The following is a 13,279-nucleotide window of genomic DNA, read 5'->3' as shown; positions in this document are numbered from 1 at the left end:
ACACAGCAAAATTTATAGAAAACTGACATTTCAGGATATAAGGTCAGTTCTGAATAACACAGAATTTTCTCTAAGTGCAGAGAATCTTTTCCCAAGATCAGTACTAGTGAAAACTACAGTTGTAAAATATGACTCTAAGAATCATGCCAATTCAATTAAAATGTCCTTTTGGCTTAAACTGTCTGAGTAAATGGTTCCTAATTTGCAAAAATGTTAAGGCTAAGATTATGCAAAAAGGTGCAGTTATGTATATATACATATTTGAACTACCAGAAGGATTAATTAGGTCTTAGTAAAACACTCTCATGGAACTTGAAATATGGGTGATCCAGACTCAGAAAAGGAAGTTTTTAATATCCCAATATGAAATCAAATAACATTTTGATATGCATGTTGACAATACCCCTTTTTCTTCGCCCACAATTTTGCTAAATTGCACTAGCACTGAGCCCTTGGCAAAAATGTTTCCTTCATTATGTAAGTGATAAGTAGTCAGATTATTATTCATTGAGATTCCCTGAATGGTTTTATTTTTGCAAGTGCCGGCTTGCTTTGTTTGCAAAGTTTGTTAGTTGTTTACATTTGCAAGTGCCGGCTTGCTTTCTCTCTTTGTTTTGCCAATATATTCAGTACCTGTGGGTTTTCAGGGGGGAGGAGGGAGGAAGGTTTTGTATGACAGACATTTGGGTGGTTTTGGATGCTTTATTGCTTTTCTTCAGTACTCATATATTTCATATATACTCCTGCAATATCTCTCTAATTGAATTTGTAAGTCAGAAGTTTAAGTGCACTTTATAGGTATTCTCCTCTTCCTGCTACTTGTTTTCAATTAAGGTAAAAAACCCATATTTTTGTTTTGTTAATAACGGTTCATATTTCTGTAATTGTTCATATTTTCATTTAAGGTTTTGGCACTCTTCTGAAACACTAACTGAAGCCTTGCAACTATTTCAGAAAGAAATTAAGGCTATAAAATAGAAATATCTTGTCCAAATTTACAGGCAAAGTGAGGATCAGACATGAGATTAGATGTTTCAGTTTCATTCCCATTCCCCTGAAGTCTGCAGATGATCTGCCATTGATTTCCTTTGACTTTTGACCGAGCTCTGTCTCTTCCTACTCTGATTTCATATGGTGCATTGCTGCAATCTTACTAGGGGTTATGAACTTCACTCTTTTCTAACATTGCAGTTAGTGCGTGCCCCTGTTATGAGGGTCTTCAACTACCTGGTGAAATAAATAAATAAATAAATAAATAAATAAATAAATGGAATTTGAACTGATCCTTGAATGGATGGAAACACCCCTGGCTTAAATGCAGGGTACTGCAACCACATCAGGTAATGTAGGACTGTGCATTTTGCTAACCACATCTAACGAAGGCTGCTGAAGCTTTCTTTCACTTTGCTGGTAATTCCGTGGCTGATTCTGCCTCTATGTGACAAACTGTTCTTGCAAGTGGAAAAGATATATGATTTTTTTTTTTACCCTGTTATTATTTGACTATGGATTTTTTGAACATATGCATTATTTCAAACATTATGTTGATAGCTTACTCAAAAATAAATTCCTGTCTGCATTTAATGCTTACTCCACAGAAGAGATTCAATGTTTGAAATGTCATGTTCTAACCCTTTGGATTGAGTATATAGTTTTCGGTGCATGATTTTATGCCTTGATTACATATTATAACTTTTAGACTAGTATTTCTACTTTAAAAGCTTGCTTTTTTATTTAAATCCAGTGATCTGGGTTTTTTTTTTCTTTTTACTTATGGATTTACTCATCAGTTTATAAAATTTTACTTAAGATATGAGCTTTCAATAAGCAATCTTGCCAGAAATTCTTTTGACAGAAATTAAATTTTGAATAAATAATCTGGCTGGAAGTTTTTGAACAGCATCTAAAGAGTTAAATACTAAGTTTGCCAATGCACATAGAAAACTTTTAGGGATATTTATCCAACCCTCCTACTTCTATGAAGAACACAAGCCACTGATAGGCTTCCGTTCTGGCTCTAAGAGAGAGTGTTTTGTAGCAGATCCCTCTGCAGATGGAATTGTAAAAGCTCATCAGAAATAGAACTGAATCTTTTGACATCACAGACGTGATCAGTGTGATTTGATTCCTCTCTTCTTTCTAAGACAAAGCACTTGTAGGAGTTAGAGAAATTAAAAGCTTTATTCAGCCCTGTCTTGGGGAATATGAAGTGGTAACTTTATATCAGTTTTTCATAGAGGCTCATAATTGGGAAAAGAATGTATTTTTCTAACAGAGAGAGACAAAAGGGACAGGGAAAAAAGAGGGAAAATTTTGCAAACATTTGTTCCAAAGCTAGTAAACCCCCTGTGTTTTATGCTTCAAGTGTAACTTTGAAGTTCACACTCTCTTAGTTGTATGCTTTCGCTATATTTTGAACACTGAAAGAATACTAAGTAATATTGTCCCACAACCAATTATTAACAATAGTAACAAGCAACCCCAAATTTGATTCATATGATTTGCCAATCTGACATCTTAGCTGTCAGTAAATATTCATGCAGTGAAGCTTCACTTCCACTGATGTTCAAAAGATTGATTTTCACCTTTGAATGGTGAGTTATTCAGAAAGCAAACAAAAAAAAAAAAAACCAACACATTTAAGGTTGATTGTTATAATTTTTATTGAAATGGGTGGTTGCCTAAGTCACTCAACCAGAAAGCAGAAACAATGCATGCAACTTACATAATTAACACCCGGCTGGAAAGTAGTAAATGTTTGTGAAACCTTTTTCTGTGCTATTCCAGTCATGAAAACATATTTGGGAAGAAATTCTTAACCATTTAAAACATATAAAAAGTAGACCCTTCCTTTTTTTCACTGATCTTTCTCTGGATTAGCAAAATTGCTGGTAGAGATAGCCATAAAGTAGTCAATCACTCTTCTCATTCGGTTCAAATTTTTAAAAAAACAGGGTTTCTCCATGTTGCTTAATAAAGACTGAGCTCCCAAAAGACTTTGTGCCTCAACCTTGCAATTGACATGGGACTAGGAGACACTAAAGCTGTTTGAAAAGAGGCAGCTGCCAGCATCACATAACCTGCCATGACCATCTGATCCCATTATGCAAACAAGAGGGTCCCCTGGCAAAGAAATCCAACAAGCTCCAGAGTGTATAGCTGGACTTCAGTCAGTAGCTTTGAAAGAAAACAATAAGTTGCAGAAAGGAAGAGGTGGTGTGTAGGGGGAACTTTTCATCTGTCCTCTCTCCAGAGTTGGTGGGTGAATGTCACTCCAACCTTTCCTGGAAAAGGGAGTTATTAATTACAGGCATCAAAGGATTGTCCTGCAAAGCCAGCATGGACCACATGCTGATCTGAGGAGTGAGCTGTCTTTGGAGTGCCTTAGCTGTGAGCATAGTCACAGTGATCTGTTAAATTGATTGTGAGAAATACCTTAAAACCACATCTGTTTCCTGTGAGGCTTTCACAGAACTGCTGACAGGGAGTGATGATCAAACTTCCCTATGCCCACTGAACTCCAGACAAGCTGATACAAACATTTCAGTGGGGAAATCAGCCACCCACTGATCCCTTCTTAGGTTCCAGCAAACAAATTAAGCAAATATAAAAGTAATAGGGGCATTAAACAATCTAATTTGAATGGAAAAGTCAGAATCATAGGAAAAGGAAAAGCAAGGTGTACTAGAGGTCTGGACTCACTGAACAAGATTGTCTTTTTCCTGCAAAGAACATTCTTATCTTTGAATTGTATTTCTTAATTCTATTTCTCTCACAATCCTGAAATTACACAAGTATGATTACCAGAGTTGCCCTGGAGTTATCCAGGCAATTGTCAGTGTCTTAAACAGACCTCTTGACAAATCCATCTTTAGCATAATTTTGTACAAAAAGTTTGAATTGCTATTAAGAACCAAGATGCAAATTCCTAACATAGAGTAGGACTTTTCCAGAGGAGCTTTTGCTTTGCTTCCAACCACTGCTCAGACAGGCTAACACTAGCACTGCAGAAAAAAATTCATTCTAGCATTTCATCAACATGCATTTTTACTTCTCACTGTCCTGATCAGTGAAGATGTTTTGTTTCTTCATGCAGCATGACAGGCATCTGGCACCTCACAAAAAAGAAAGATATAAGCAAAAGATCAAGACTCCTGCTGATGGAGCTTTTGAAACCCACTGGAGCACTAACCTCTGGCTCTCTCAGGTCATTAACTCAAATTCTGTTGCCACTTAAGCATCCAAAACCAGGCTGTGAATCTGTACTCTAAGTATGTCTAAGACTAGGCTCTGCAAAGAACCAATCCTCTTTTGCTTAAGGATAAAAAAATCCCAACTATTCAATTATGGAAATAACTAGGCAGGTTATGACAAATTTCTTGGACATGATATAGTAATGTTTCTTTCTTTCATATGAGAAATATGTTCCTCTGATCCAAAATAAAGCCTTCCTAAATATAGAAATGTCTTTGGTTTTTCTTTCTTCTCTTATTCGTAAGTCATAATGTAACAGATGCTGTTCTCTGTAGCTTCAAACTGAAAGATGTTTTGCACTTTCACTATTTTTTAGATTCTGAAAATGCTGCAGCTGGTGATTTTAAACTTTCTATTTCCTATCAAAGTTGCTGAGGCTGCAGAATCAATCTCTGCAATGGTTACCATCTTCAAGTCTGTCCCAGATATCAGTAAACAGGTATACAGTTTTCTAGTTTTTCTGTTTATTCTCTTGTGTCCGGAATTAAGGTGAAAATTAGGCTTTCTTTATAGATTCACAGCTAAAGGTTTTTTCAAGATATTGTCAAACAAAGCTAAGAAACAGTAGAATTCCACAGGCTGTTGACTAGAAGCCATTTATTGGATTAAAATTGAAGGGATTGTTTTTAAAGCTATGAACTGCTAAGTGGCATCACAGCTACAGATTACCAGTGCAAAGTGCAACCAGAAATCTTGTCTGCTCTGAAAACTGAATGTGAGTACAAAATCACAGCTCTAGGCAGGAGAGCAGCAGTGAGAGAAGGGCCACAACCATTTAGCATATGACTCTCTGACACTTTAGATACTGTTTCCAACTTTTCTTTATAAGACTGACAGAGCTTCTCTGAAAAAAAAAAACCAAGTCTGTCGGTCCACTTTGCAAACTCTGGTGTAGACCAAAAAAAATGAGAAGAGGAAATGGCAAAATAAAGAGTTTAATGGAGACTGTGGCAAGAATGGGGAAAGAAATTGATGAAAATATTCTACTAGGAAATGAAGGTGTATAAAATAACTGTTAAAGCCTTTTGTTGCCTAGTAAAACACATAGTTGCTGCTGACAAAATAAAATAAAAAAATATTCCCTTTTCAGCCTTCAAGGCATTTGGTCTTTGGCTTACAAAACCCCAAAACATCGTCTCCATTTTACAAGTTTTCAAGCAAATTCTTCTCTATTTCATTTCCCATAGGGAAAAACAAGCTTCTGCCAAGGCATGAAGTATTTGATATTTCCCACATCTAATTTACAGTGCAACTAAGAAAACAAAAAGCCAGCTTCCTTTTGAAAATTTTCAAGCTTCCATCTCTCTCTGCCTTCCACTCTTGTTGCAGAAGGACTGGTCTCACGGATTTCCTGAGAAACTTGCCTCTGACCTCAGTGGTTGCAAGGTTTCATATTCCACCTCTTTTTCTCCTCTATTTACAGGGATTTTTATCTTCTCTATCTGCTTTTGAGATGTTCTTATTCCTCCCACAGCCGTCAATAGGCAGGGAAAGGACATATTTCTGAAATGCCCTCATTGCCCACAGCCTCCCCATTGGCCAAAGAGAGGAAAAGCCACAGGAACACTGTTCTGCCTGCATCCATCTGACACTGAGTGGGAGGTGGCACAAAGTGCCTTGTGGTGGGTGCCATCACACGTGGGATGAAGGTGCAAGGCAGGCCAGGGAGCCGGTAGCCAGGAGCCTGCTGGACAATTTTGCAGGACCACAGGTCTGGTGTCCTAATGACACTTCCCAACCCTTGCTCAGCCTCAAAGCAAGGGTGCTGGGCTGGCATTCACTGGTGACTCTTCCTTTCACATATCTCTGCTTTGTAGAAGATAGTGTCAACTTCCTTTCTGGGGTGTCATACTTTGGGGAAAGAAGCACCATTTTCCTAAAGCAGCTGGAGGGAAAACACTATTCCTGCATTAAAGAGGATAACTGTCTCCTAATCACATTCTTCCTGCAGAGCTGATGAGCCAAGAGCTGGTGAAGCAAAGGAAGACATTTGTCTAAAAGTTCAATCGTTCTCCGATTATCACATTTCTTGAAGCTTCCCTCAAAGCCTCAGGTATGGAGTAGCTGTCAGCTCCTGGAACAGCTGAATCTCCATCCTGGCAGTCCTTCTGTCCACTCAGTTCTACAAGCACACATCACTAACAGTATCCCAGATCTTATGTGTCCTCCCATGCAGCCTGGTTCTTTGGTTTTTTCCCATTATTTAATGAGTCTTGGATTTGACAACTATTATCCCTAAACAGAAGTCAGTACAGACACAAATCTGATGTGGACAAAGTATCAGGATATTTTCATATTCAATAAGAAATAAATGAAATCTCTCAAGTCACTTTGATGTCATTAATATTGGAAAAAAATTCTAATAATAATAATTTATATGATGATTTTGCTGCATTTTCAAGTCACTCTATCTCTCTAACATTAAGCTGATGTGGCACCGTAAAAGTTACCACACTGAAAAATTCCAATCTCATTTTACATACTGTTTCACAATGTCTCTGGTTCATTTCTGTGTTTGGTGGTGATGTGCTACAGAGGGTTTCCCTCTAAGAAAATCTTCCTACTGCCTCCTAGAATAATTATACTGGGCATTAATATCTCAAAGCCACTTTAATTTTTGCAATTCCACAGGAAATACACTTCTCATATCCAAAAACCTCTCAAAAAATAAGTTTTAAAGGCCCTCCTTCTTTCTGTCCTGAAGTCACCCCCAAATTTTACTTGTGGAAGTATTGTTCTTCAGTGTTTTCTGATCTTCCTTAATTTCATTTTTCTTCCTGAGAGCTGACTGTGTGCTTCTGTGGGGAGAGCATTTTAGAACTGTCTTCTTTGCTGACAAGGAGAAAATTACTAGTTTATTTGACTTACCACAAATAGTGGGGAAAATGTTACACTTTTAATTCAGGACAAGTCCTGTTGACTTCCATAAGAGGTTTGCTAAAATGTTAAATTAAAGGTACCATTTCTAGAATTCTGCTTAATGTGAGCCACCACAACATACTTGACCTAAAAGCTTGATGCTGAAGACTTAAACCTGCATGATTAGCATCAAACAAATGCACAGTTAATTCTGGAACCCTTTAATACCTGAAGGAGTACGCTGGGACAACTCCAATTGTGAATTGTGTCAATATGTAATCTATCCTGAGTCAAGGCCTCAAAATAAAATATTCCATTTTTATCCAGAGATGCAAACATTGATGTTTTTGAAAGAGAAAAAAAAGTAATTTGAATCTTTTGTTATTTCAGTATCACAGAGTATTCCTGTGTCCCTGACAAAGGGTTCCTATATGATTTGGGGCAGGGCATTTAGACTAAAATGTTTATCAGTGATCACTATTTACCTGTTCCACATGCACAAAATGTGTAATGTGAATTCCCTGGGCCAGATTTGGATGCATGGCTACAGCTGTATATTAGACCTGAACTCACTCATTTCAGTAAAATCATTTACTTAAAAATGTCAGGCTCTGGGTATTTTGAGCAGGGTATGTAAGTGGCTGTTGAGTGCTATTGAGACTTACCCTTTCTGTATGACTGACCTACTGCATCAGCCAAGAACCTGAGCTGTGAGGCTGTCAGTAGATACTTGTTAACAAAAATCTCCTTATGATATACCCTTTAAAACATATTTTGGTAAAATGTTAAGGGTTTTAATGATCTGCTTTCATTGCTTTTTTGTAATTTGAAAGTATTTCCCTTTTTAAATAATTGACTTAAATATATCCAAACTGATGAAAGTCCTGTCAAAACAAATATTCACACTCATATTACTAACATCTGAAGCAATAGTTCCTTGGAGAAATGGTGACCTTATTAATGAATTTCAGTGATACAAATGGTATCACTATGCTACTTCTAGGACTAGGTTACATTATTTTCTTAAAATGGTCTAGGTAATATAAGTCTAATTTATTTTTTATTTTCTGTCCGGCCACAGCTCAGATTTGTGTCATAACATACTATTCTGGCATGTCACTGTTTATGATCAAAAAATGTGGAAGTACCAAGTTTGAAAAGGTTTGATCAAGTACAGATTCACCTTCTCAATTTAGCTGTACACAGCAGCAAAGAAAAAGAAATGGTGTACTTCCCAGACAGAAGCTTGTGTACAGTGTGAGAGTGCCTGTCAGTATCAGAGAAGTAAAATGTAAGAGCACTTTAACTGTCTAAGAGAGACATTACAGAGTTAGGGTACACATTGTAAGACTAAACTGAGAATGCTTGAAAGTGGAAATGATCTTCAGGTGTAGTTCTAATCTTAGCTCTCTTCCACAGCAATACCAGGCTTTCAGTCCTCCCCTTTGTGTACCTTTTTATCTGCTACACAAAAGCGCTAGGAGCATTCTCTATGATCTGTAGAAGTAAAGCAAAGGATTCAAAGGTTGTGCCAATATAGGAATGAGATTGGATTTTTCCCATATAGAGCCATTCTGAATTCTCTGAGGGCAGGTATAAAAAGCTTGTTGCTCAAAACCAGTGGCAGAGTAGAAAGTGTATCTGTTCCTGGATGATTGCAGCATCAAGAAATATCTCAAGAGACAACTGTCTTCCAAAGGAGCTGATTTCCTCAGATGCAGTAAACACCATACTAAATTGACCCAGGCAGGGAGGAATGAGCTATAAACATGATTCCCACAATTACTACTCAAACCTGCATCAAAACAAGAAACAAAGATTTGTGGATAATTTCTTTTGCACAGTGATTTTCTGTTTACTGGCCTGGCATATGGCATACCTGTCAGATATGTGCTGGTCAGCAACAGATAACAAGAGCAGGTGTATGAAGAGAAAGGAGGCTTTTGCAACATGGTGAGTGAAACAAAGTAAATAATATCATCAGGGATTTTAGTGTTTTGATTTTTCACAGTGAATACTTGTAAGGATCAGGATTCTTCAAATTTCTTATCTCATATTGTCTTCCAATGTTCCTTTTTTTAAGGAGTGAAAAACCCCAGTGTATGGATATGCCACCTTAATTCTCTAAGCATTCAGCATTTTCTTTTTGATCTGTGTTGGTCAGCTCTAATTTGCCAGCCAAGTCACCCGATTTGTGCTGTGTTTGTTTCCTAGCTGAATCCAGGTGTGAGTGCTCTCAGCATGAATACTGACAGATGAGTGTAAAAAATTGCTTCCTCAGAACACCTGCACCTGTCACTGTGTTACTTGTCACTAGATTTTCATTTTCTGAAAATGTTCAGAAATGTTAGGTAAATTTCACTGCAAGCAAATATAAGGAAGGAAGGGTGAATTCAGCTGTAGGAACTTCACTTCCCATTTTACTCAATAAGCCTTACAGATCCAGCCTGTGTTTTTTCTGGGGGGGGTCTTGAATTTCACAGAAAGTTTCAGAGAAGAGACACTGCAAAAAGTTTTATGCATTTTAACACCAGAGTGTCCACAGACCTGAACCAAATAAACACCCTGCTTAACTTATCTGAAATGGGAACAAAACATCTCTCTTTGCTGCTCATTGTGGTCCCAATATGTGAAAGAGGAATAGTCTTTACTGAGAATTTCAGAGTTGAGGCCAAGATTGAGTTTATAATGAAAAACAAGTTTCGACCTTAGCAATGCAGAGCCAGTAGCCTCTCCATAATACAACTGTCAGTTCAATTTCTGTCAGCGACACAAACATGGAATTGAAATAAGTGTTAGACTAGGATTTGGATGAAAGTTTTAATCAGATGAGCACCTGCACTCCAAGTCTTATTAAACCATTGAGACTGAAATTGTGTGTGAAACATTGCCATCCAGTGGCTGCTTGTACAATTGCCAACCTGCCACGAAAACATTTCTGGAAGAGAAAAATATTGCGGATTATGTCATTCCTCTTCTCTTTCACAAAATGACAGTGGTCTCTGCATTAGCATCACAATTCTAGGCAGAAAATTCAAACAATTATGGGCTGAAGTTCCCTGAAGCTTTCATTTTAAGTAAACATTTGTTTCTTACAACAATGCATGGTATCAACATTTATGTTTCAGAAAAAAATTTCACTACTGCATCTGCAGTGTATCCATCAAAAGAGGAGTTTGCAACTAAGGGGAGAAAGCCCAAAGGAATGAAACATCAAAGGCCATGCAGCCCAGATCCTGAAATCACAATGAGATGTTGTTTTTCTAGCTGAATGGCATTGCCCACTCCCCTTTATGCCATACTGTCTGTGCCTTGGGTGTTCTGCTATTTCCTCCTTTCTTGACAGACCCACTTCTGATTTTTTTCCTTATAGGGGTTTGAAACTTTTGAAAGCTGCACATGCTGCTGTAGGGAACTAACTTCTGCTTTACCAAAAAAGAGCTGGAGCATGACTGATAGTGACTTTTCTTTTGCCACCTTGTCACCCACACTCAGCACTGATCTGACGGGAACAAATTTGGTCTTTATTAAGTCCTCTGTCCCTCTGCTACCCTGGGATTTTCTGATGGCCAGAATGAGGCACAGCTGCAAAAATTCAACCAAGGGCTTATTTCTGTGGAGAACACCACTGGTTATCAATAAAATAATCTGCAGCAGTAGCCACATTTTGCAATGGGAGTGCTAGTCCAAAGGAAATGAGATTGAGTGTAGCTGTATTAGTTACTGCTATGACTCAGTTTGTTTGAGTCATGGCCCACACAAGGTGGAAATTAAGAAGCTCTGCTCCTATTCCACATCCATAAACCCACTTTCTTATCACCACATTCATCTGTTGTCCACCAGGTTGTGTTCTCATCCTATGCCCGTTGCTATGCCTGGAATCCCATGACCTGATCCCCATTAAGGAAAGCTGATGCTCACAAGTACAACCATCATGTCACCCAGCTGAAAAGCAGTCTGTAGCAGAAGATTAGAGCTTGTTCCTCACCTCTATAGAGTTGCAGCATTCAGGCTGGATGCTGCAAAAGGACACAAGACATTTGAGAATAAACATTTTGCTCTCTGTGTCATACCAGGCTGGATTGTATATGGCAACTAGGTTAAAGGTCACACTTATTACTAAAGATAAGAGGGTTAGTACAAAAATGTAATTGACTTTGTTAAAAATAAAAGTGACTACAGAAATTAGAATCTTTTAATAGGCCTGAACTCCCAAACTGTCTCAAGTTTTTCCTTTTGGAAGTCTGGCCTTGGCTAACCAAGCTCAGGAGCAATCTGGCAATCCTATTAAATGCTATCCTAACAGAATAAATCAAAAGGACACTAAATAACATGTAGCTCTGGGACAGATTCATGAAGCATTACCCTGTCTTATAAACATGCCTTATAGATTATTCAGCTATGCATCTAAAGAGTCAAATTCACCAAGCAGTAACCCATCCCCTCCCATAAAGAAGAGGAACCCATGAGTCTTGCTGTAAATCGGCAGAACATCAGAGGATTATAGTATTTAAACAAAACATCAGAGCCTTTCAGGTTCTCTGCTTTCTTTGCTTTGCTAATTAACTTCTGTGTAACTCATTGTGTTACCTAGCTGCAACAGGGATCTGGCACACTAATCCATCTGCAAGGTGACCCCTGTTGTGTGCTATGCAGATTGGGATATTGATATGCTGTTGTGGACTGCAAGACATATCTGTTTCTGTCCCTTGCCTGTCATTTGTAGATACAAAGGGAGGAATGGCTGAGTGTTTAACAAGAGAGTTTGATCCCACTGTGTGTCTAGGCTAATGCAGGGAAGAATAAGGCTGGGATAACCATCCTCACTTAGATATCATGGTGATTGGCTTCGATGCCATGCCTACGATTGATCTGTGCTCTGAGAGACTTAGTTACATCAAAGCTCTAAATAGATATAGCTTTTGTCATTGTTAATTTTAAGGCTGGATTCAGTGGTTTTTAGCTCCTAGGCTTATCTTTGCTCTCTCTGCATTTGACTCTATATAATCAAAGTCCCTTTGGGAGCTGTGACTTACTGCAGTCAGACACACTGCAGTTATGGAGGCCCATAGAAAAGATCAACACTTATTTATAAGTCCTCTGGACTTACTGTAAAAGCATCTGAAATGATGATCACTATAAATATTTTTCAGAGGGATTTACTCTGCAGTGAAAAAAAAAAATGCAGGTGTTAAAGTTATTAGAAGTACATCACAAGTGTGCCACTTAATACCAGCCCAGAGGTATGTTTACCAATGATAACACCAAAAATAAGGGAAAAAAAGTTCTGCAGGAATTAGGATTTGTCAGGTTATTTCAGAAAGTTTGGGATCATTTGGCGAAAACCAATTTTTAGCAGAGAAGGCTGTATGAAAGCAGCATTTCAGCAGTCAAGATTCTCTAAATCCAAAATGTAGGAAACCTTTCTTGCATGAAATAGTTTGTTTCAGTTTCTAGTGATATCTTTTAAATAGTCAGTCAAAGATTAGAGAGTTTACTTGCCCTGGGATCCCAAGGTGACAGCAGAAGTGTGGACGATGACTTGTAAAACAAGTCATCTTCCACCTGCACAGATCCTGGGCAGAACAAAGACTTTCCTGCCATTTCCAACACACCATTCAAAATATACATCTGAACATATTCCTTGTTTGTACAGTGCCCCATCTTTATGCCTGCCAAAGAAACAGGAGTAATAACAGATTTGAGAGCCTGTATGACTACATAGAGATTGTTCTCATATATATTCTACCCCATCAAAACATTACTGCATATTCTTAGTCCCCAGCTCAAAAAAACCTGTCACCTAGTTTATTATTTCAAAAAGAGCTACGCACAGATTTCTAGTAATGACTTTTTCTCCTGCAACTGCTACAGTGGTCTTTTGAGCAGCCCAAATTTTGTAACCTATTGGAGTGGGGGGAAAGGAAATTAAAGGCCAGAGAGATGCAAATTAATTCTCTGGAATGTTTTGAAGTGGGTTTTGAGTGTAGATTACCAAGAATGTGCTCTTTTAGAGAAAGAAGTGATTTTTGCTGAGAGCAGTGAGTGTTACTGATTTACTGAAGTTGATATTGACTAAGCTGCCTGGTTACAGTCCCAGGCACAGAATTATTTGCCTTCCAGGCTGCCAACATTAAGTCTTTCAACTCATCTCTATTTACTTCAG

Source organism: Agelaius tricolor, unplaced genomic scaffold, assembly GCF_023055355.1.
Source record: "Agelaius tricolor isolate 1412-34295 unplaced genomic scaffold, bAgeTri1.0.p SCAF_3, whole genome shotgun sequence".
Classification (NCBI taxonomy): domain Eukaryota; kingdom Metazoa; phylum Chordata; class Aves; order Passeriformes; family Icteridae; genus Agelaius; species Agelaius tricolor.
Note: the sequence above shows the minus strand (reverse complement) of the source record.